Here is a 25,456-nt window from a genome sequence, read left to right on the forward strand (position 1 = left end):
CTAGACTGTTTAAGGATCGCTTCAAAAGACAGTATGAGGTTTTTCTTCTCAATTAAACACAGATGAGGTCCTTGTGATGTCAAGTCAGTAGGTATCCAGTGTCTCTGGCCCTTTTCTGACTTTTAGTCTGTTTAACGATCGCCCCAAAAGACAGTAAGAGGTTTTTTTTCTCAATTAAACACAGATGAGGTCTTTCTGATGTCATGTCAGTAGGCATCCAGTGTCTCTGGCCCTTTTCTGACTCCTAGACTGTTTAAGGATCGCTTCAAAAGACAGTAAGAGGTTTTTCTTCTCAATTAAACACAGATGAGGTCTTTGTGATGTCATGTCAGTAGTCATCCAGTGTCTCTGGCCCTTTTCTGACTCCTACTGTTTAAGGATCGCCCCAAAAGCCAGTAAGAGGTTTTTTTCTTCTCAATTTAACACAGATGAGGTCTTTGTGATGTCATTTCAGTAGGTATCCAGTGTCTCTCGCCCTTTTCTGACTCCTAGACTGTTTAAGGATCGCCCCAAAAGCCAGTAAGAGTTTTTTTTCTTCTCAATTTAACACAGATGAGGTCTTTGTGATGTCATGTCAGTAGGTATCCAGTGTCTCTGGCCCTTTTCTGACTTTTAGTCTGTTTAAAGATCGCCCCAAAAGCCAGTAAGAGGCTTTTTTCTTCTCAATTAAACACAGATGAGGTCTTTGTGATGTTATGTCAGTAGGCATCCAGTGTCTCTGGACCTTTTCTGACTCCTAGACTGTTTAAGGATCTCTTCAAAAGACAGTAAGAGGTTTTTTTCTTGTCTACTAAACACAGGTGAGGTCTTTGTGATGTCATGTCAGTAGGCATCCAGTGTCTCTGGCCCTTTTCTGACTCCTACTGTTTAAGGAGAGCCTCTTGTGGCGCAGAGTGGTAAGGCAGCTGTCTGAAAGCTTTGCCCATGAGGCTGGGAGTTCAATCCCAGCAGCCGGCTCAAGGTTGACTCAGCCTTCCATCCTTCCGAGGTCGGTAAAATGAGTACCCAGCTTGCTGGGGGGTAAACGGTCATGACTGGGGAAGGCACTGGCAAACCACCCCGTATTGAGTCTGCCATGAAAACGCTAGAGGGCGTCACCCCAAGGGTCAGACATGACTCGGTGCTTGCACAGGGGATACCTTTACCTTTACCTTACTGTTTAAGGATCGCTTCAAAAGACAATAAGAGATTTTTTTTCTCAATTAAACACAGATGAGGTCTTTGTGATGTCATGTCAGTAGGCATCCAGTGTCTCTGGCCCTTTTCTGACTCCTAGACTGTTTAAGGATCGCTTCAAAAGATAGTAAGAAGTTTTTTTCTCTATTAAACACAGGTGAGGTCTTTGTGATGTCATGTCAGTAGGCATCCAGTGTCTCTGGCCCTATTATGAGTTTTAGACTGTTTAAAGAATGCCTCAAAAGCCAGTAAGAGGTTTTTTTCTTCTCAATTAAACACAGATGAGGTCTTTGTGATGTCATGTCAGTAGGCATCCAGTGTCTCTGGCCCTTTTCTGACTCCTAGACTGTTTAAGGATCGCTTCAAAAGACAGTAAGTGGTTTTCTTCTTGTCTACTAAACACAGGTGAGGTCTTTGTGATGTCATGTCAGTAGGCATCCAGTGTCTCTGGCCCTTTTCTGACTCCTAGACTGTTTAAGGATCGCTTCAAAAGACAGTATGAGGTTTTTCTTCTCAATTAAACACAGATGAGGTCCTTGTGATGTCATGTCAGTAGGTATCCAGTGTCTCTGGCCCTTTTCTGACTTTTAGTCTGTTTAAAGATCGCCCCAAAAGGCAGTAAGAGGTTTTTTTCTTCTCAATTAAACACAGATGAGGTCTTTGTGATGTCATATCAGTAGGCATCCAGTGTCTCTAGCCCTTTTCTGACTCCTAGCCTGTTAAAGATCGCTTCAAAAGAGAGTAAGAGGTTTTTTTCTCAATTAAACACAGATGAGGTCTTTGTGATGTCATGTCAATAGGCATCCACTGTCTCTGGCCCTTTTCTGACTCCTAGACTGTTTAAGGATCGCTTCAAAAGACAGTAAGAGGTTTTTTTCATCTCAATTAAACACAGATGAGGTCTTTGTGATGTCATGTCAGTAGGCATCCAGTGTCTCTGGCCCTTTTCTGACTCCTAGACTGTTTAAGGATCGCCTCAAAAGACAGTAAGAGGTTTTTTTCTTCTCAATTAAACACAGATGAGGTCTTTGTGATGTCATGTCAGTAGTCATCTAGTGTCTCTGGCCCTTTTCTGACTCCTAGACTGTTTAAGGATCGCTTCAAAAGACAGTATGAGGTTTTTCTTCTCAATTAAACACAGATGAGGTCCTTGTGATGTCATGTCAGTAGGTATCCAGTGTCTCTGGCCCTTTTCTGACTTTTAGTCTATTTAAAGATCGCCCCAAAAGGCAGTAAGAGGTTTTTTTTCTCAATTAAACACAGATAAGGTCTTTCTGATGTCATGTCAGTAGGCATCCAGTGTCTCTGGCCCTTTTCTGACTCCTACTGTTTAAGGATCGCTTCAAAAGACAGTAAGAGGTTTTTCTTCTCAATTAAACTCAGATGAGGTCTTTGTGATGTCATGTCAGTAGTCATCCAGTGTCTCTGGCCCTTTTCTGACTCCTAGACTGTTTAAGGATCGCCTCAAAAGACAGTAAGAGGTTTTTTTCTTCTCAATTAAACACAGATGAGGTCTTTGTGATGTCATATCAGTAGGCATCAAGTGTCTCTGGCCCTTTTCTGACTCTTAGACTGTTTAAGGATGGCTTCAAAAGAGAGTAAGAGGTTTTTTTCTCAATAAAACACAGATGAGGTCTTTGTGATGTCATGTCAGTAGGCATCCACTCTCTCTGGCCCTTTTCTGACTCCTAGACTGTTTAAGGATCGCTTCAAAAGACAGTAAGAGGTTTTTTTTCTCAATTAAACACAGATGAGGTCCTTGTGATGTCATGTCAGTAGGCATCCAGCGTCTCTGGCCCTTTTCTGACTCCTAGTCTGTTTAAGGATCGCTTCAAAAGACAGTAAGAGGTTTTTCTTCTCAATTAAACACAGATGAGGTCTTTGTGATGTCATGTCAGTAGTCATCCAGTGTCTCTGGCCCTTTTCTGACTCCTAGACTGTTTAAGGATCGCTTCAAAAGACAGTATGAGGTTTTTCTTCTCAATTAAACACAGATGAGGTCCTTGTGATGTCATGTCAGTAGGTATCCAGTGTTTCTGGCCCTTTTCTGTCTTTTAGTCTGTTTAAGGATCGCTTCAAAAGACAGTAAGAGGTTTTTCTTCTCAATTAAACACAGATGAGGTCTTTGTGATGTCATGTCAGTAGTCATCCAGTGTCTCTGGCCCTTTTCTGACTCCTAGACTGTTTAAGGATCGCCTCAAAAGACAGTAAGAGGTTTTTTTCTTCTCAATTAAACACAGATGAGGTCTTTGTGATGTCATATCAGTAGGCATCAAGTGTCTCTGGCCCTTTTCTGACTCTTAGACTGTTTAAGGATGGCTTCAAAAGAGAGTAAGAGGTTTTTTTCTCAATAAAACACAGATGAGGTCTTTGTGATGTCATGTCAGTAGGCATCCACTCTCTCTGGCCCTTTTCTGACTCCTAGACTGTTTAAGGATCGCTTCAAAAGACAGTAAGAGGTTTTTTTTCTCAATTAAACACAGATGAGGTCGTTGTGATGTCATGTCAGTAGGCATCCAGCGTCTCTGGCCCTTTTCTGACTCCTAGACTGTTTAAGGATCGCTTCAAAAGACAGTAAGAGGTTTTTCTTCTCAATTAAACACAGATGAGGTCTTTGTGATGTCATGTCAGTAGTCATCCAGTGTCTCTGGCCCTTTTCTGACTCCTAGACTGTTTAAGGATCGCTTCAAAAGACAGTATGAGGTTTTTCTTCTCAATTAAACACAGATGAGGTCCTTGTGATGTCATGTCAGTAGGTATCCAGTGTTTCTGGCCCTTTTCTGTCTTTTAGTCTGTTTAAAGATCGCCCCAAAAGACAGTAAGAGGTTTTTTTTTCTCAATTAGACACAGATGAGGTCTTTGTGATGTCATGTCAGTAGTCATCCAGTGTCTCTGGCCCTTTTCTGACTCCTAGACTGTTTAAGGATCGCTTCAAAAGACAGTATGAGGTTTTTCTTCTCAATTAAACACAGATGTGGTCTTTGTGATGTCATGTCAGTAGTCATCCAGTGTCTCTGGCCCTTTTCTGACTCCTAGACTGTTTAAGGATCGCTTCAAAAGACAGTAAGAGGTTTTTTTCTCAATTAAACACAGATGAGGTCTTTGTGATGTCATGTCAGTAGTCATCTAGGGTCTCTGGCCCTTTTCTGACTCCTAGACTGTTTAAGGATCGCTTCAAAAGACAGTAAGAGGTTTTTCTTCTCAATTAAACACAGATGAGGTCCTTGTGATGTCAAGTCAGTAGGTATCCAGTGTCTCTGGCCCTTTTCTGACTTTTAGTCTGTTTAAAGATCGCCCCAAAAGACAGTAAGAGGTTTTTTTTCTCAATTAAACACAGATGAGGTCTTTGTGATGTCATGTCAGTAGGCATCCAGTGTCTCTGGCCCTTTTCTGACTCCTAGACTGTTTAAGGATCGCTTCAAAAGACAGTAAGTGGTTTTCTTCTTGTCTACTAAACACAGGTGAGGTCTTTGTGATGTCATGTCAGTAGGCATCCAGTGTCTCTGGCCCTTTTCTGACTCCTAGACTGTTTAAGGATCGCTTCAAAAGACAGTATGAGGTTTTTCTTCTCAATTAAACACAGATGAGGTCCTTGTGATGTCATGTCAGTAGGTATCCAGTGTCTCTGGACCTTTTCTGACTTTTAGTCTGTTTAAAGATCGCCCCAAAAGGCAGTAAGAGGTTTTTTTCTTTTCAATTAAACACAGATGAGGTCTTTGTGATGTCATATCAGTAGGCATCCAGTGTCTCTAGCCCTTTTCTGACTCCTAGACTGTTTAAGGATCGCTTCAAAAGAGAGTAAGAGGTTTTTTTCTCAATTAAACACAGATGAGGTCTTTGTGATGTCATGTCAGTAGGCATCCACTGTCTCTGGCCCTTTTCTGACTCCTAGACTGTTTAAGGATCGCTTCAAAAGACAGTAAGAGGTTTTTTTTCTCAATTAAACACAGATGAGGTCTTTGTGATGTCATGTCAGTAGGCATCCAGCGTCTCTGGCCCTTTTCTGACTCCTAGACTGTTTAAGGATCGCCTCAAAAGACAGTAAGAGGTTTTTTTCTTCTCAATTAAACACAGATGAGGTCTTTGTGACGTCATATCAGTAGGCATCCAGTGTCTCTGGCCCTTTTCTGACTCCTAGACTGTTTAAGGATCGCTTCAAAAGAGAGTAAGAGGTTTTTTTCTCAATTAAACACAGATGAGGTCTTTGTGATGTCATGTCAGTAGGCATCCAGTGTCTCTGGCCCTTTTCTGACTCCTAGACTGTTTAAGGATCGCTTCAAAAGACAGTAAGAGGTTTTTTTTCTCAATTAAACACAGATGAGGTCTTTGTGATGTCATGTCAGTAGGCATCCAGCGTCTCTGGCCCTTTTCTGACTCCTAGACTGTTTAAGGATCGCTTCAAAAGACAGTAAGAGGTTTTTCTTCTCAATTAAACACAGATGCGGTCTTTGTGATGTCATGTCAGTAGTCATCCAGTGTCTCTGGCCCTTTTCTGACTCCTAGACTGTTTAAGGATCGCTTCAAAAGACAGTATGAGGTTTTTCTTCTCAATTAAACACAGATGAGGTCCTTGTGATGTCATGTCAGTAGGCCTCCAATGTCTCTGGCCCTTTTCTGACTTTTAGTCTGTTTAAAGATCGCCCCAAAAGGCAGTAAGAGGTTTTTTTCTTCTCAATTAAACACACATGAGGTCCTTGTGATGTCATGTCAGTAGGTATCCAGTGTCTCTGGCCCTTTTCTGACTTTTAGTCTATTTAAAGATCGCCCCAAAAGGCATTAAGAGGTTTTTTTCTTCTCAATTAAACACAGATGAGGTCTTTGTGATGTCATGTCAGTAGGTATCCAGTTTCTCTGGCCCTTTTCTGACTTTTAGTTTGTTTAAAGATCGCCTCAAAAGGCAGTAAGAGGTTTTTTTCTTCTCAATTAAACACAGATGAGGTCTTTGTGATTTCATGTCATTAGGTATCCAGTGTCTCTGGCCCTTTTCTAACTTTTAGTCTGTTTAAAGATCGCCCCAAAAGGCAGTAAGAGGGTTTTTTCTTCTCAATTAAACACAGATGAGGTCTTTGTAATGTCATGTCAGTAGGTATCCAGTGTCTCTGGCCCTTTTCTGACTTTTAGTCTGTTTAAAGATCGCCCCAAAAGGCAGTAAGAGGTTTTTTTCTTCTCAACTAAACACAGGTGAGGTCTTTGTAATGTCATGTCAGTAGGCATCCAGTGTCTCTGGCCCTTTTCTGACTCTTAGACTGTTTAAGGATCGCCTCAAAGACAGTAAGAGGTTTTTTTCTTCTCAATTAAACACAGATGAGGTCTTTGTGATGTCATATCAGTAGGCATCCAGTGTCTCTGGCCCTTTTCTGACTTCTAGACTGTTTAAGGATCGCTTCAAAAGAGAGTAAGAGGTTTTTTTCTTCTCAATTAAACACAGATGAGGTCTTTGTGATGTCAAGTCAGTAGGCATCCAGTGTCTCTGGCCCTTTTCTGACTCCTAGACTGTTTAAGGATCGCTTCAAAAGACAGTAAGAGGTTTTTCTTCTCAATTAAACACAGATGAGGTCTTTGTGATGTCATGTCAGTAGTCATCCAGTGTCTCTGGCCCTTTTCTCACTCCTAGACTGTTTAAGGATCGCTTCAAAAGACAGTATGAGGTTTTTCTTCTCAATTAAACACAGATGAGGTCCTTGTGATGTCATGTCAGTAGGTATCCAGTGTTTCTGGCCCTTTTCTGTCTTTTAGTCTGTTTAAAGATCGCCCCAAAAGACAGTAAGAGGTTTTTTTTTCTCAATTAAACACAGATGAGGTCTTTGTGATGTCATGTCAGTAGGCATCCAGCGTCTCTGGCCCTTTTCTGACTCCTAGACTGTTTAAGGATCGCCTCAAAAGACAGTAAGAGGTTTTTTTCTTCTCAATTAAACACAGATGAGGTCTTTGTGACGTCATATCAGTAGGCATCCAGTGTCTCTGGCCCTTTTCTGACTCCTAGACTGTTTAAGGATCGCTTCAAAAGAGAGTAAGAGGTTTTTTTCTCAATTAAACACAGATGAGGTCTTTGTGATGTCATGTCAGTAGGCATCCAGTGTCTCTGGCCCTTTTCTGACTCCTAGACTGTTTAAGGATCGCTTCAAAAGACAGTAAGAGGTTTTTTTTCTCAATTAAACACAGATGAGGTCTTTGTGATGTCATGTCAGTAGGCATCCAGCGTCTCTGGCCCTTTTCTGACTCCTAGACTGTTTAAGGATCGCTTCAAAAGACAGTAAGAGGTTTTTCTTCTCAATTAAACACAGATGCGGTCTTTGTGATGTCATGTCAGTAGTCATCCAGTGTCTCTGGCCCTTTTCTGACTCCTAGACTGTTTAAGGATCGCTTCAAAAGACAGTATGAGGTTTTTCTTCTCAATTAAACACAGATGAGGTCCTTGTGATGTCATGTCAGTAGGCCTCCAATGTCTCTGGCCCTTTTCTGACTTTTAGTCTGTTTAAAGATCGCCCCAAAAGGCAGTAAGAGGTTTTTTTCTTCTCAATTAAACACACATGAGGTCCTTGTGATGTCATGTCAGTAGGTATCCAGTGTCTCTGGCCCTTTTCTGACTTTTAGTCTATTTAAAGATCGCCCCAAAAGGCATTAAGAGGTTTTTTTCTTCTCAATTAAACACAGATGAGGTCTTTGTGATGTCATGTCAGTAGGTATCCAGTTTCTCTGGCCCTTTTCTGACTTTTAGTTTGTTTAAAGATCGCCCCAAAAGGCAGTAAGAGGTTTTTTTCTTCTCAATTAAACACAGATGAGGTCTTTGTGATTTCATGTCATTAGGTATCCAGTGTCTCTGGCCCTTTTCTAACTTTTAGTCTGTTTAAAGATCGCCCCAAAAGGCAGTAAGAGGGTTTTTTCTTCTCAATTAAACACAGATGAGGTCTTTGTAATGTCATGTCAGTAGGTATCCAGTGTCTCTGGCCCTTTTCTGACTTTTAGTCTGTTTAAAGATCGCCCCAAAAGGCAGTAAGAGGTTTTTTTCTTCTCAATTAAACACAGGTGAGGTCTTTGTAATGTCATGTCAGTAGGCATCCAGTGTCTCTGGCCCTTTTCTGACTCTTAGACTGTTTAAGGATCGCCTCAAAGACAGTAAGAGGTTTTTTTCTTCTCAATTAAACACAGATGAGGTCTTTGTGATGTCATATCAGTAGGCATCCAGTGTCTCTGGCCCTTTTCTGACTTCTAGACTGTTTAAGGATCGCTTCAAAAGAGAGTAAGAGGTTTTTTTCTTCTCAATTAAACACAGATGAGGTCTTTGTGATGTCAAGTCAGTAGGCATCCAGTGTCTCTGGCCCTTTTCTGACTCCTAGACTGTTTAAGGATCGCTTCAAAAGACAGTAAGAGGTTTTTCTTCTCAATTAAACACAGATGAGGTCTTTGTGATGTCATGTCAGTAGTCATCCAGTGTCTCTGGCCCTTTTCTCACTCCTAGACTGTTTAAGGATCGCTTCAAAAGACAGTATGAGGTTTTTCTTCTCAATTAAACACAGATGAGGTCCTTGTGATGTCATGTCAGTAGGTATCCAGTGTTTCTGGCCCTTTTCTGTCTTTTAGTCTGTTTAAAGATCGCCCCAAAAGACAGTAAGAGGTTTTTTTTTCTCAATTAAACACAGATGAGGTCTTTGTGACGTCATGTCAGTAGGCATCCAGTGTCTCTGGCCCTTTTCTGACTCCTAGACTGTTTAAGGATCGCTTCAAAAGACAGTATGAGGTTTTTCTTCTCAATTAAACACAGATGAGGTCCTTGTGATGTCATGTCAGTAGGTATCCAGTGTCTCTGGCCCTTTTCTGACTTTTAGTCTATTTAAACATCACCCCAAAAGGCAGTAAGAGGTTTTTTTCTTCTCAATTAAACACAGATGAGGTCTTTGTGATGTCATGTCAGTAGTCATCCAGTGTCTCTGGCCCTTTTCTGATTCCTAGACAGTTTAAGGATCGCTTCAAAAGACAGTATGAGGTTTTTCTTCTCAATTAAACACAGATGAGGTCCTTGTGATGTCACGTCAGTAGGTATCCAGTGTCTCTGGCCCTTTTCTGACTTTTAGTCTGTTTAAAGATCGCCCCAAAAGACAGTAAGAGGGTTTTTTTTCTCAATTAAACACAGATGAGGTCTTTGTGATGTCATGTCAGTAGTCATCCAGTGTCTCTGGCCCTTTTCTGACTCCTAGACTGTTTAAGGATCGCTTCAAAAGACAGTATGAGCTTTTTCTTCTCAATTAAACACAGATGAGGTCCTTGTGATGTCATGTCAGTAGGTATCCAGTGTCTCTGGCCCTTTTCTGACTTTTAGTCTGTTTAAAGATCGCCCCAAAAGGCAGTAAGAGGTTTTTTTCTTCTCAATTAAACACAGGTGAGGTCTTTGTGATGTCATGTCAGTAGGCATCCAGTGTCTCTGGCCCTTTTCTGACTCCTAGACTGTTTAAGGATCGCCTCACAAGACAGTAAGAGGTTTTTTTCTTCTCAATTAAACACAGATGAGGTCTTTGTGATGTCATATCAGTAGGCATCCAGTGTCTCTGGCCCTTTTCTGACTCCTAGACTGTTTAAGGATCGCTTCAAAAGACAGTAAGAGGTTTTTTTCTCAATTAAACACAGATGAGGTCTTTGTGATGTCATGTCAGTAGGCATCCAGCGTCTCTGGCCCTTTTCTGACTCCTAGTGTGTTTAAGGATCGCTTCAAAAGACAGTAAGAGGTTTTTCTTCTCAATTAAACACAGATGAGGTCTTTGTGATGTCATGTCAGTAGTCATCTAGTGTCTCTGGCCCTTTTCTGACTCCTAGACTGTTTAAGGATCGCTTCAAAAGACAGTATGAGGTTTTTCTTCTCAATTAAACACAGATGAGGTCCTTGTGATGTCATGTCAGTAGGTATCCAGTGTCTCTGGCCCTTTTCTGACTTTTAGTCTGTTTAAAGATCGCCCCAAAAGACAGTAAGAGGTTTTTTTTCTCAATTAAACACAGATAAGGTCTTTCTGATGTCATGTCAGTAGGCATCCAGTGTCTCTGGCCCTTTTCTGACTCCTACTGTTTAAGGATCGCTTCAAAAGACAGTAAGAGGTTTTTCTTCTCAATTAAACACAGATGAGGTCTTTGTGATGTCATGTCAGTAGTCATCCAGTGTCTCTGGCCCTTTTCTGACTCCTAGACTGTTTAAGGATCGCCTCAAAAGACAGTAAGAGGTTTTTTTCTTCTCAATTAAACACAGATGAGGTCTTTGTGATGTCATATCAGTAGGCATCAAGTGTCTCTGGCCCTTTTCTGACTCTTAGACTGTTTAAGGATGGCTTCAAAAGAGAGTAAGAGGTTTTTTTCTCAATAAAACACAGATGAGGTCTTTGTGATGTCATGTCAGTAGGCATCCACTCTCTCTGGCCCTTTTCTGACTCCTAGACTGTTTAAGGATCGCTTCAAAAGACAGTAAGAGGTTTTTTTTCTCAATTAAACACAGATGAGGTCGTTGTGATGTCATGTCAGTAGGCATCCAGCGTCTCTGGCCCTTTTCTGACTCCTAGACTGTTTAAGGATCGCTTCAAAAGACAGTAAGAGGTTTTTCTTCTCAATTAAACACAGATGAGGTCTTTGTGATGTCATGTCAGTAGTCATCCAGTGTCTCTGGCCCTTTTCTGACTCCTAGACTGTTTAAGGATCGCTTCAAAAGACAGTATGAGGTTTTTCTTCTCAATTAAACACAGATGAGGTCCTTGTGATGTCATGTCAGTAGGTATCCAGTGTTTCTGGCCCTTTTCTGTCTTTTAGTCTGTTTAAAGATCGCCCCAAAAGACAGTAAGAGGTTTTTTTTTCTCAATTAGACACAGATGAGGTCTTTGTGATGTCATGTCAGTAGTCATCCAGTGTCTCTGGCCCTTTTCTGACTCCTAGACTGTTTAAGGATCGCTTCAAAAGACAGTATGAGGTTTTTCTTCTCAATTAAACACAGATGTGGTCTTTGTGATGTCATGTCAGTAGTCATCCAGTGTCTCTGGCCCTTTTCTGACTCCTAGACTGTTTAAGGATCGCTTCAAAAGACAGTAAGAGGTTTTTTTCTCAATTAAACACAGATGAAGTCTTTGTGATGTCATGTCAGTAGGCATCCAGCGTCTCTGGCCCTTTTCTGACTCCTAGACTGTTTAAGGATCGCTTCAAAAGACAGTAAGAGGTTTTTCTTCTCAATTAAACACAGATGAGGTCTTTGTGATGTCATGTCAGTAGTCATCTAGTGTCTCTGGCCCTTTTCTGACTCCTAGACTGTTTAAGGATCGCTTCAAAAGACAGTATGAGGTTTTTCTTCTCAATTAAACACAGATGAGGTCCTTGTGATGTCAAGTCAGTAGGTATCCAGTGTCTCTGGCCCTTTTCTGACTTTTAGTCTGTTTAAAGATCGCCCCAAAAGACAGTAAGAGGTTTTTTTTCTCAATTAAACACAGATGAGGTCTTTCTGATGTCATGTCAGTAGGCATCCAGTGTCTCTGGCCCTTTTCTGACTCCTAGACTGTTTAAGGATCGCTTCAAAAGACAGTAAGAGGTTTTTCTTCTCAATTAAACACAGATGAGGTCTTTGTGATGTCATGTCAGTAGTCATCCAGTGTCTCTGGCCCTTTTCTGACTCCTACTGTTTAAGGATCGCCCCAAAAGCCAGTAAGAGGTTTTTTTCTTCTCAATTTAACACAGATGAGGTCTTTGTGATGTCATTTCAGTAGGTATCCAGTGTCTCTCGCCCTTTTCTGACTCCTAGACTGTTTAAGGATCGCCCCAAAAGCCAGTAAGAGTTTTTTTTCTTCTCAATTTAACACAGATGAGGTCTTTGTGATGTCATGTCAGTAGGTATCCAGTGTCTCTGGCCCTTTTCTGACTTTTAGTCTGTTTAAAGATCGCCCCAAAAGCCAGTAAGAGGCTTTTTTCTTCTCAATTAAACACAGATGAGGTCTTTGTGATGTTATGTCAGTAGGCATCCAGTGTCTCTGGCCCTTTTCTGACTCCTAGACTGTTTAAGGATCTCTTCAAAAGACAGTAAGAGGTTTTTTTCTTGTCTACTAAACACAGGTGAGGTCTTTGTGATGTCATGTCAGTAGGCATCCAGTGTCTCTGGCCCTTTTCTGACTCCTACTGTTTAAGGAGAGCCTCTTGTGGCGCAGAGTGGTAAGGCAGCTGTCTGAAAGCTTTGCCCATGAGGCTGGGAGTTCAATCCCAGCAGCCGGCTCAAGGTTGACTCAGCCTTCCATCCTTCCGAGGTCGGTAAAATGAGTACCCAGCTTGCTGGGGGGTAAACGGTCATGACTGGGGAAGGCACTGGCAAACCACCCCGTATTGAGTCTGCCATGAAAACGCTAGAGGGCGTCACCCCAAGGGTCAGACATGACTCGGTGCTTGCACAGGGGATACCTTTACCTTTACCTTACTGTTTAAGGATCGCTTCAAAAGACAATAAGAGATTTTTTTTTCTCAATTAAACACAGATGAGGTCTTTGTGATGTCATGTCAGTAGGCATCCAGTGTCTCTGGCCCTTTTCTGATTCCTAGACTGTTTAAGGATCGCTTCAAAAGATAGTAAGAAGTTTTTTTCTCTATTAAACACAGGTGAGGTCTTTGTGATGTCATGTCAGTAGGCATCCAGTGTCTCTGGCCCTATTATGAGTTTTAGACTGTTTAAAGAATGCCTCAAAAGCCAGTAAGAGGTTTTTTTCTTCTCAATTAAACACAGATGAGGTCTTTGTGATGTCATGTCAGTAGGCATCCAGTGTCTCTGGCCCTTTTCTGACTCCTAGACTGTTTAAGGATCGCTTCAAAAGACAGTAAGTGGTTTTCTTCTTGTCTACTAAACACAGGTGAGGTCTTTGTGATGTCATGTCAGTAGGCATCCAGTGTCTCTGGCCCTTTTCTGACTCCTAGACTGTTTAAGGATCGCTTCAAAAGACAGTATGAGGTTTTTCTTCTCAATTAAACACAGATGAGGTCCTTGTGATGTCATGTCAGTAGGTATCCAGTGTCTCTGGCCCTTTTCTGACTTTTAGTCTGTTTAAAGATCGCCCCAAAAGGCAGTAAGAGGTTTTTTTCTTCTCAATTAAACACAGATGAGGTCTTTGTGATGTCATATCAGTAGGCATCCAGTGTCTCTAGCCCTTTTCTGACTCCTAGCCTGTTAAAGATCGCTTCAAAAGAGAGTAAGAGGTTTTTTTCTCAATTAAACACAGATGAGGTCTTTGTGATGTCATGTCAGTAGGCATCCACTGTCTCTGGCCCTTTTCTGACTCCTAGACTGTTTAAGGATCGCTTCAAAAGACAGTAAGAGGTTTTTTTTCTCAATTAAACACAGATGAGGTCTTTGTAATGTCATGTCAGTAGGCATCCAGCGTCTCTGGCCCTTTTCTGACTCCTAGACTGTTTAAGGATCGCCTCAAAAGACAGTAAGAGGTTTTTTTCTTCTCAATTAAACACAGATGAGGTCTTTGTGACGTCATATCAGTAGGCATCCAGTGTCTCTGGCCCTTTTCTGACTCCTAGACTGTTTAAGGATCGCTTCAAAAGAGAGTATGAGGTTTTTCTTCTCAATTAAACACAGATGAGGTCCTTGTGATGTCATGTCAGTAGGTATCCAGTGTCTCTGGCCCTTTTCTGACTTTTAGTCTGTTTAAAGATCGCCCCAAAAGGCAGTAAGAGGTTTTTTTCTTCTCAATTAAACACAGATGAGGTCCTTGTGATGTCATGTCAGTAGGTATCCAGTGTCTCTGGCCCTTTTCTGACTTTTAGTCTATTTAAAGATCGCCCCAAAAGGCATTAAGAGGTTTTTTTCTTCTCAATTAAACACAGATGAGGTCTTTGTGATTTCATGTCAGTAGGTATCCAGTGTCTCTGGCCCTTTTCTGACTTTTAGTCTGTTTAAAGATCGCCCCAAAAGGCAGTAAGAGGGTTTTTTCTTCTCAATTAAACACAGATGAGGTCTTTGTGATGTCATGTCAGTAGTCATCCAGTGTCTCTGGCCCTTTTCTGACTCCTAGACTGTTTAAGGATCGCTTCAAAAGACAGTATGAGGTTTTTCTTCTCAATTAAACACAGATGAGGTCCTTGTGATGTCATGTCAGTAGGTATCCAGTGTTTCTGGCCCTTTTCTGTCTTTTAGTCTGTTTGAAGATCGCCCCAAAAGACAGTAAGAGGTTTTTCTTTCTCAATTAAACACAGATGAGGTCTATGTGATGTCATGTCAGTAGTCATCCAGTGTCTCTGGCCCTTTTCTGACTCCTAGACTGTTTAAGGATCGCTTCAAAAGACAGTATGAGGTTTTTCTTCTCAATTAAACACAGATGAGGTCCTTGTGATGTCATGTCAGTAGGTATCCAGTGTCTCTGGCCCTTTTCTGACTTTTAGTCTATTTAAACATCACCCCAAAAGGCAGTAAGAGGTTTTTTTCTTCTCAATTAAACACAGATGAGGTCTTTGTGATGTCATGTCAGTAGTCATCCAGTGTCTCTGGCCCTTTTCTGATTCCTAGACAGTTTAAGGATCGCTTCAAAAGACAGTATGAGGTTTTTCTTCTCAATTAAACACAGATGAGGTCCTTGTGATGTCTTGTCAGTAGGTATCCAGTGTTTCTGGCCCTTTTCTGACTTTTAGTCTGTTTAAAGATCGCCCCAAAAGACAGTAAGAGGTTTTTCTTTCTCAATTAAACACAGATGAGGTCTTTGTGATGTCATGTCAGTAGTCATCCAGTGTCTCTGGCCCTTTTCTGACTCCTAGACTGTTTAAGGATCGCTTCAAAAGACAGTATGAGCTTGTTCTTCTCAATTAAACACAGATGAGGTCTTTGTGATGTCATGTCAGTAGTCATCCAGTGTCTCTGGCCCTTTTCTGATTCCTAGACAGTTTAAGGATCGCTTCAAAAGAGAGTATGAGGTTTTTCTTCTCAATTAAACACAGATGAGGTCCTTGTGATGTCATGTCAGTAGGTATCCAGTGTCTCTGGCCCTTTTCTGACTTTTAGTCTGTTTAAAGATCGCCTCAAAAGGCAGTAAGAGGTTTTTTTCTTCTCAATTAAACACAGATGAGGTCCTTGTGATGTCATGTCAGTAGGTATCCAGTGTTTCTGGCCCTTTTCTGTCTTTTAGTCTGTTTAAAGATCGCCCCAAAAGACTGTAAGAGGTTTTTTCTTCTCAATTAAACACAGATGAGGTCTTTGTGACGTCATGTCAGTAGGCATCCAGTGTCTCTGGCCCTTTTCTGACTCCTAGACTGTTTAAGGATCGCTTCAAAAGACAGTATGAGGTTTTTCTTCTCAATTAAACACAGATGAGGTCCTTGTGATGTCATGTCAGTAGGTATCCAGTGTCTCTGGCCCTTTTCTGACTTTTAGTCTATTTAAACATCACCCCAAAAGGCAGTAAGAGGTTTTTTTCTTCTCAATTAAACACAGATGAGGTCTTTGTGATGTCATGTCAGTAGTCATCCAGTGTCTCTGGCCCTTTTCTGATTCCTAGACAGTTTAAGGATCGCTTCAAAAGACAGTATGAGGTTTTTCTTCTCAATTAAACACAGATGAGGTCCTTGTGATGTCATGTCAGTAGGTATCCAGTGTTTCTGGCCCTTTTCTGTCTTTTAGTCTGTTTAAAGATCGCCCCAAAAGACAGTAAGAGGTTTTTCTTTCTCAATTAAACACAGATGAGGTCTATGTGATGTCATGTCAGTAGTCATCCAGTGTCTCTGGCCCTTTTCTGACTCCTAGACTGTTTAAGGATCGCTTCAAAAGACAGTATGAGGTTTTTCTTCTCAATTAAACACAGATGAGGTCCTTGTGATGTCATGTCAGTAGGTATCCAGTGTCTCTGGCCCTTTTCTGACTTTTAGTCTATTTAAACATCACCCCAAAAGGCAGTAAGAGGTTTTTTTCTTCTCAATTAAACACAGATGAGGTCTTTGTGATGTCATGTCAGTAGTCATCCAGTGTCTCTGGCCCTTTTCTGATTCCTAGACAGTTTAAGGATCGCTTCAAAAGACAGTATGAGGTTTTTCTTCTCAATTAAACACAGATGAGGTCCTTGTGATGTCATGTCAGTAGGTATCCAGTGTTTCTGGCCCTTTTCTGACTTTTAGTCTGTTTAAAGATCGCCCCAAAAGACAGTAAGAGGTTTTTCTTTCTCAATTAAACACAGATGAGGTCTTTGTGATGTCATGTCAGTAGTCATCCAGTGTCTCTGGCCCTTTTCTGACTCCTAGACTGTTTAAGGATCGCTTCAAAAGACAGTATGAGCTTTTTCTTCTCAATTAAACACAGATGAGGTCCTTGTGATGTCATGTCAGTAGGTATCCAGTGTCTCTGGCCCTTTTATGACTTTTAGTCTGTTTAAAGATCGCCCCAAAAGGCAGTAAGAGGTTTTTTTCTTCTCAATTAAACACAGGTGAGGTCTTTGTGATGTCATGTCAGTAGGCATCCAGTGTCTCTGGCCCTTTTCTGACTCCTAGACTGTTTAAGGATCGCCTCACAAGACAGTAAGAGGTTTTTTTCTTCTCAATTAAACACAGATGAGGTCTTTGTGATGTCATATCAGTAGGCGTCCAGTGTCTCTGGCCCTTTTCTGACTCCTAGACTGTTTAAGGATCGCTTGAAAAGAGAGTAAGAGGTTTTTTTCTCAATTAAACACAGATGAGGTCCTTGTGATGTCATGTCAGTAGGTATCCAGTGTCTCTGGCCCTTTTCTGACTTTTAGTCTATTTAAACATCACCCCAAAAGGCAGTAAGAGGTTTTTTTCTTCTCAATTAAACACAGATGAGGTCTTTGTGATGTCATGTCAGTAGTCATCCAGTGTCTCTGGCCCTTTTCTGATTCCTAGACAGTTTAAGGATCGCTTCAAAAGACAGTATGAGGTTTTTCTTCTCAATTAAACACAGATGAGGTCCTTGTGATGTCATGTCAGTAGGTATCCAGTGTTTCTGGCCCTTTTCTGACTTTTAGTCTGTTTAAAGATCGCCCCAAAAGACAGTAAGAGGTTTTTCTTTCTCAATTAAACACAGATGAGGTCTTTGTGATGTCATGTCAGTAGTCATCCAGTGTCTCTGGCCCTTTTCTGACTCCTAGACTGTTTAAGGATCGCTTCAAAAGACAGTATGAGCTTTTTCTTCTCAATTAAACACAGATGAGGTCCTTGTGATGTCATGTCAGTAGGTATCCAGTGTCTCTGGCCCTTTTATGACTTTTAGTCTGTTTAAAGATCGCCCCAAAAGGCAGTAAGAGGTTTTTTTCTTCTCAATTAAACACAGGTGAGGTCTTTGTGATGTCATGTCAGTAGGCATCCAGTGTCTCTGGCCCTTTTCTGACTCCTAGACTGTTTAAGGATCGCCTCACAAGACAGTAAGAGGTTTTTTTCTTCTCAATTAAACACAGATGAGGTCTTTGTGATGTCATATCAGTAGGCGTCCAGTGTCTCTGGCCCTTTTCTGACTCCTAGACTGTTTAAGGATCGCTTGAAAAGAGAGTAAGAGGTTTTTTTCTCAATTAAACACAGATGAGGTCTTTGTGATGTCATGTCAGTAGGCATCCACTGTCTCTGGCCCTTTTCTGACTCCTAGACTGTTTAAGGATCGCTTCAAAAGACAGTAAGAGGTTTTTTTCTCAATTAAACACAGATGAGGTCTTTGTGATGTCATGTCAGTAGGCATCCAGCGTCTCTGGCCCTTTTCTGACTCCTAGACTGTTTAAGGATCGCTTCAAAAGATAGTAAGAAGTTTTTTTCTCTATTAAACACAGGTGAGGTCTTTGTGATGTCATGTCAGTAGGCATCCAGTGTCTCTGGCCCTATAATGAGTTTTAGACTGTTTAAAGAATGCCTCAAAAGCCAGTAAGAGGTTTTTTTCTTCTCAATTAAACACAGATGAGGTCTTTGTGATGTCATGTCAGTAGGCATCCAGTGTCTCTGGCCCTTTTCTGACTCCTAGACTGTTTAAGGATCGCTTCAAAAGACAGTAAGTGGTTTTCTTCTTGTCTACTAAACACAGGTGAGGTCTTTGTGATGTCATGTCAGTAGGCATCCAGTGTCTCTGGCCCTTTTCTGACTCCTAGACAGTTTAAGGATCGCTTCAAAAGACAGTATGAGGTTTTTCTTCTCAATTAAACACAGATGAGGTCCTTGTGATGTCATGTCAGTAGGTATCCAGTGTCTCTGGCCCTTTTCTGACTTTTAGTCTGTTTAAAGATCGCCCCAAAAGGCAGTAAGAGGTTTTTTTCTTCTCAATTAAACACAGATGAGGTCTTTGTGATGTCATATCAGTAGGCATCCAGTGTCTCTAGCCCTTTTCTGACTCCTAGACTGTTTAAGGATCGCTTCAAAAGAGAGTAAGAGGTTTTTTTCTCAATTAAACACAGATGAGGTCTTTGTGATGTCATGTCAGTAGGCATCCACTGTCTCTGGCCCTTTTCTGACTCCTAGACTGTTTAAGGATCGCTTCAAAAGACAGTAAGAGGTTTTTTTTCTCAATTAAACACAGATGAGGTCTTTGTGATGTCATGTCAGTAGGCATCCAGCGTCTCTGGCCCTTTTCTGACTCCTACTGTTTAAGGATCGCCTCAAAAGACAGTAAGAGGTTTTTTTCTTCTCAATTAAACACAGATGAGGTCTTTGTGACGTCATATCAGTAGTCATCCAGTGTCTCTGGCCCTTTTCTGACTCCTAGACTGTTTAAGGATCGCTTCAAAAGGGAGTATGAGGTTTTTCTTCTCAATTAAACACAGATGAGGTCCTTGTGATGTCATGTCAGTAGGTATCCAGTGTCTCTGGCCCTTTTCTGACTTTTAGTCTGTTTAAAGATCGCCCCAAAAGGCAGTAAGAGGTTTTTTTCTTCTCAATTAAACACAGATGAGGTCCTTGTGATGTCATGTCAGTAGGTATCCAGTGTCTCTGGCCCTTTTCTGACTTTTAGTCTATTTAAAGATCGCCCCAAAAGGCATTAAGAGGTTTTTTTCTTCTCAATTAAACACAGATGAGGTCTTTGTGATGTCATGTCAGTAGGTATCCAGTGTTTCTGGCCCTTTTCTGTCTTTTAGTCTGTTTAAAGATCGCCCCAAAAGACAGTAAGAGGTTTTTTTTTCTCAATTAAACACAGATGAGGTCTTTGTGATGTCATGTCAGTAGGCATCCAGTGTCTCTGGCCCTTTTCTGACTCCTAGACTGTTTAAGGATCGCCTCAAAAGACAGTAAGAGGTTTTTTTCTCAATTAAACACAGATGAGGTCCTTGTGATGTCATGTCAGTAGGTATCCAGTGTCTCTGGCCCTTTTCTGACTTTTAGTCTGTTTAAAGATCGCCCCAAAAGGCAGTAAGAGGTTTTTTTCTTCTCAATTAAACACAGATGAGGTCTTTGTGACGTCATATCAGTAGTCATCCAGTGTCTCTGGCCCTTTTCTGACTCCTAGACTGTTTAAGGATCGCTTCAAAAGAGAGTATGAGGTTTTTCTTCTCAATTAAACACAGATGAGGTCCTTGTGATGTCATGTCAGTAGGTATCCAGTGTCTCTGGCCCTTTTCTGACTTTTAGTCTGTTTAAAGATCGCCCCAAAAGGCAGTAAGAGGTTTTTTTCTACTCAATTAAACACAGGTGAGGTCTTTGTGATGTCATGTCAGTAGGCATCCAGTGTCTCTGGCCCTTTTCTGACTCCTAGAGTGTTTAAGGATCGCCTCAAAGACAGTAAGAGGTTTTTTTCTTCTCAATTAAACACAGATGAGGTCTTTGTGATGTCATATCAGTAGGCATCCAGTGTCTCTAGCCCTTTTCTGACTCCTAGACTGTTTAAGGATCGCTTCAAAAGAGAGTAAGAGGTTTTTTTCTCAATTAAACACAGATGAGGTCTTTGTGATGTCATGTCAGTAGGCATCCAGCGTCTCTGGCCCTTTTCTGACTCCTAGACTGTTTAAGGATCGCCTCAAAAGACAGTAAGAGGTTTTTTTCTTCTCAATTAAACACAGATGAGGTCTTTGTGACGTCATATCAGTAGTCATCCAGTGTCTCTGGCCCTTTTCTGACTCCTAGACTGTTTAAGGATCGCTTCAAAAGAGAGTATGAGGTTTTTCTTCTCAATTAAACACAGATGAGGTCCTTGTGATGTCATGTCAGTAGGTATCCAGTGTCTCTGGCCCTTTTCTGACTTTTAGTCTGTTTAAAGATCGCCCCAAAAGGCAGTAAGAGGTTTTTTTCTTCTCAATTAAACACAGATGAGGTCCTTGTGATGTCATGTCAGTAGGTATCCAGTGTCTCTGGCCCTTTTCTGACTTTTAGTCTATTTAAAGATCGCCCCAAAAGGCATTAAGAGGTTTTTTCCTTCTCAATTAAACACAGATGAGGTCTTTGTGATTTCATGTCAGTAGGTATCCAGTGTCTCTGGCCCTTTTCTGACTTTTAGTCTGTTTAAAGATCGCCCCAAAAGGCAGTAAGAGGGTTTTTTCTTCTCAATTAAACACAGATGAGGTCTTTGTGATGTCATGTCAGTAGTCATCCAGTGTCTCTGGCCCTTTTCTGACTCCTAGACTGTTTAAGGATCGCTTCAAAAGACAGTATGAGGTTTTTCTTCTCAATTAAACACAGATGAGGTCCTTGTGATGTCATGTCAGTAGGTATCCAGTGTTTCTGGCCCTTTTCTGTCTTTTAGTCTGTTTAAAGATCGCCCCAAAAGACTGTAAGAGGTTTTTTTTTCTCAATTAAACACAGATGAGGTCTTTGTGACGTCATGTCAGTAGGCATCCAGCGTCTCTGGCCCTTTTCTGACTCCTAGACTGTTTAAGGATCGCTTCAAAAGACAGTAAGAGGTTTTTCTTCTCAATTAAACACAGATGAGGTCTTTGTGATGTCATGTCAGTAGTCATCCAGTGTCTCTGGCCCTTTTCTGACTCCTAGACTGTTTAAGGATCGCTTCAAAAGACAGTATGAGGTTTTTCTTCTCAATTAAACACAGATGAGGTCCTTGTGATGTCATGTCAGTAGGTATCCAGTGTTTCTGGCCCTTTTCTGTCTTTTAGTCTGTTTAAAGATCGCCCCAAAAGACAGTAAGAGGTTTTTTTTTCTCAATTAAACACAGATGAGGTCTTTGTGATGTCATGTCAGTAGGCATCCAGTGTCTCTGGCCCTTTTCTGACTCCTAGACTGTTTAAGGATCGCCTCAAAAGACAGTAAGAGGTTTTTTTCTTGTAAATTAAACAAAGATGAGGTCTTTGTGATGTCATATCAGTAGGCATCAAGTGTCTCTGGCCCTTTTCTGACTCTTAGACTGTTTAAGGATGGCTTCAAAAGAGAGTAAGAGGTTTTTTTCTCAATTAAACACAGATGAGGTCTTTGTGATGTCATGTCAGTAGGCATCCACTGTCTCTGGCCCTCTTCTGACTCCTAGACTGTTTAAGGATCGCTTCAAAAGACAGTAAGAGGTTTTTTTTCTCAATTAAACACAGATGAGGTCTTTGTGATGTCATGTCAGTAGGCATCCAGCGTCTCTGGCCCTTTTCTGACTCCTAGACTGTTTAAGGATCGCTTCAAAAGAGAGTAAGAGGTTTTTTTCTCAATTAAACACAGATGAGGTCTTTGTGATGTCATGTCAGTAGGCATCCAGTGTCTCTGGCCCTTTTCTGACTCCTAGACAGTTTAAGGATCGCTTCAAAAGACAGTATGAGGTTTTTCTTCTCAATTAAACACAGATGAGGTCCTTGTGATGTCATGTCAGTAGGCATCCAGTGTCTCTGGCCCTTTTCTGACTTTTAGTCTGTTTAAAGATCGCCCCAAAAGGCAGTAAGAGGTTTTTTTCTTCTCAATTAAACACAGATGAGGTCTTTGTGATGTCATATCAGTAGGCATCCAGTGTCTCTAGCCCTTTTCTGACTCCTAGACTGTTTAAGGATCGCTTCAAAAGAGTGTAAGAGGTTTTTTTCTCAATTAAACACAGATGAGGTCTTTGTGATGTCATGTCAGTAGGCATCCACTGTCTCTGGCCCTTTTCTGACTCCTAGACTGTTTAAGGATCGCTTCAAAAGACAGTAAGAGGTTTTTTTTCTCAATTAAACACAGATGAGGTCTTTGTGATGTCATGTCAGTAGGCATCCAGCGTCTCTGGCCCTTTTCTGACTCCTAGACTGTTTAAGGATCGCCTCAAAAGACAGTAAGAGGTTTTTTTCTTCTCAATTAAACACAGATGAGGTCTTTGTGACGTCATATCAGTAGTCATCCAGTGTCTCTGGCCCTTTTCTGACTCCTAGACTGTTTAAGGATCGCTTCAAAAGAGAGTATGAGGTTTTTCTTCTCAATTAAACACAGATGAGGTCCTTGTGATGTCATGTCAGTAGGTATCCAGTGTCTCTGGCCCTTTTCTGACTTTTAGTCTGTTTAAAGATCGCCCCAAAAGGCAGTAAGAGGTTTTTTTCTTCTCAATTAAACACAGATGAGGTCCTTGTGATGTCATGTCAGTAGGTATCCAGTGTCTCTGGCCCTTTTCTGACTTTTAGTCTATTTAAAGATCGCCCCAAAAGGCATTAAGAGGTTTTTTTCTTCTCAATTAAACACAGATGAGGTCTTTGTAATGTCATGTCAGTAGGTATCCAGTGTCTCTGGCCCTTTTCTGACTTTTAGTCTGTTTAAAGATCGCCCCAAAAGGCAGTAAGAGGTTTTTAAGAGGCAGTAAGAGGCAGTAAGAGGCAGTAAGAGTGTCTCTGGCCCTTTTCTGACTTTTAGTCTGTTTAAAGATCGCCCCAAAAGGCAGTAAGAGGGTTTTTTCTTCTCAATTAAACACAGGTGAGGTCTTTGTAATGTCATGTCAGTAGGCATCCAGTGTCTCTGGCCCTTTTCTGACTCTTAGACTGTTTAAGGATCGCCTCAAAGACAGTAAGAGGTTTTTTTCTTCTCAATTAAACACAGATGAGGTCCTTGTGATGTCATGTCAGTAGGTATCCAGTGTCTCTGGCCCTTTTCTGACTTCTAGACTGTTTAAGGATCGCTTCAAAAGAGAGTAAGAGGTTTTTTTCTTCTCAATTAAACACAGATGAGGTCTTTGTGATGTCATGTCAGTAGGTATCCAGTGTTTCTGGCCCTTTTCTGTCTTTTAGTCTGTTTAAAGATCGCCCCAAAAGACAGTAAGAGGTTTTTTTTTCTCAATTAAACACAGATGAGGTCTTTGTGACGTCATGTCAGTAGGCATCCAGTGTCTCTGGCCCTTTTCTGACTCCTAGACTGTTTAAGGATCGCTTCAAAAGACAGTATGAGGTTTTTCTTCTCAATTAAACACAGATGAGGTCCTTGTGATGTCATGTCAGTAGGTATCCAGTGTCTCTGGCCCTTTTCTGACTTTTAGTCTATTTAAACATCACCCCAAAAGGCAGTAAGAGGTTTTTTTCTTCTCAATTAAACACAGATGAGGTCTTTGTGATGTCATGTCAGTAGTCATCCAGTGTCTCTGGCCCTTTTCTGATTCCTAGACTGTTTAAGGATCGCTTCAAAAGACAGTATGAGGTTTTTCTTCTCAATTAAACACAGATGAGGTCCTTGTGATGTCACGTCAGTAGGTATCCAGTGTTTCTGGCCCTTTTCTGACTTTTAGTCTGTTTAAAGATCGCCCCAAAAGACAGTAAGAGGGTTTTTTTTCTCAATTAAACACAGATGAGGTCTTTGTGATGTCATGTCAGTAGTCATCCAGTGTCTCTGGCCCTTTTCTGACTCCTAGACTGTTTAAGGATCGCTTCAAAAGACAGTATGAGCTTTTTCTTCTCAATTAAACACAGATGAGGTCCTTGTGATGTCATGTCAGTAGGTATCCAGTGTCTCTGGCCCTTTTCTGACTTTTAGTCTGTTTAAAGATCGCCCCAAAAGGCAGTAAGAGGTTTTTTTCTTCTCAATTAAACACAGGTGAGGTCTTTGTGATGTCATGTCAGTAGGCATCCAGTGTCTCTGGCCCTTTTCTGACTTCTAGACTGTTTAAGGATCGCCTCACAAGACAGTAAGAGGTTTTTTTCTTCTCAATTAAACACAGATGAGGTCTTTGTGATGTCATATCAGTAGGCATCCAGTGTCTCTGGCCCTTTTCTGACTCCTAGACTGTTTAAGGATCGCTTGAAAAGAGAGTAAGAGGTTTTTTTCTCAATTAAACACAGATGAGGTCTTTGTGGTGTCATGTCAGTAGGCATCCACTGTCTCTGGCCCTTTTCTGACTCCTAGACTGTTTAAGGATCGCTTCAAAAGACAGTAAGAGGTTTTTTTCTCAATTAAACACAGATGAGGTCTTTGTGATGTCATGTCAGTAGGCATCCAGCGTCTCTGGCCCTTTTCTGACTCCTAGTGTGTTTAAGGATCGCTTCAAAAGACAGTAAGAGGTTTTTCTTCTCAATTAAACACAGATGAGGTCTTTGTGATGTCATGTCAGTAGTCATCTAGTGTCTCTGGCCCTTTTCTGACTCCTAGACTGTTTAAGGATCGCTTCAAAAGACAGTATGAGGTTTTTCTTCTCAATTAAACACAGATGAGGTCCTTGTGATGTCATGTCAGTAGGTATCCAGTGTCTCTGGCCCTTTTCTGACTTTTAGTCTGTTTAAAGATCGCCCCAAAAGACAGTAAGAGGTTTTTTTTCTCAATTAAACACAGATAAGGTCTTTCTGATGTCATGTCAGTAGGCATCCAGTGTCTCTGGCCCTTTTCTGACTCCTACTGTTTAAGGATCGCTTCAAAAGACAGTAAGAGGTTTTTCTTCTCAATTAAACACAGATGAGGTCTTTGTGATGTCATGTCAGTAGTCATCCAGTGTCTCTGGCCCTTTTCTGACTCCTAGACTGTTTAAGGATCGCCTCAAAAGACAGTAAGAGGTTTTTTTCTTCTCAATTAAACACAGATGAGGTCTTTGTGATGTCATATCAGTAGGCATCAAGTGTCTCTGGCCCTTTTCTGACTCTTAGACTGTTTAAGGATGGCTTCAAAAGAGAGTAAGAGGTTTTTTTCTCAATAAAACACAGATGAGGTCTTTGTGATGTCATGTCAGTAGGCATCCACTCTCTCTGGCCCTTTTCTGACTCCTAGACTGTTTAAGGATGGCTTCAAAAGACAGTAAGAGGTTTTTTTTCTCAATTAAACACAGATGAGGTCGTTGTGATGTCATGTCAGTAGGCATCCAGCGTCTCTGGCCCTTTTCTGACTCCAAGACTGTTTAAGGATCGCTTCAAAAGACAGTAAGAGGTTTTTCTTCTCAATTAAACACAGATGAGGTCTTTGTGATGTCATGTCAGTAGTCATCCAGTGTCTCTGGCCCTTTTCTGACTCC

This window comes from Paroedura picta, chromosome 17, assembly GCF_049243985.1.
Source record: "Paroedura picta isolate Pp20150507F chromosome 17, Ppicta_v3.0, whole genome shotgun sequence".
Taxonomy (NCBI): Eukaryota; Metazoa; Chordata; class Lepidosauria; order Squamata; family Gekkonidae; genus Paroedura; species Paroedura picta.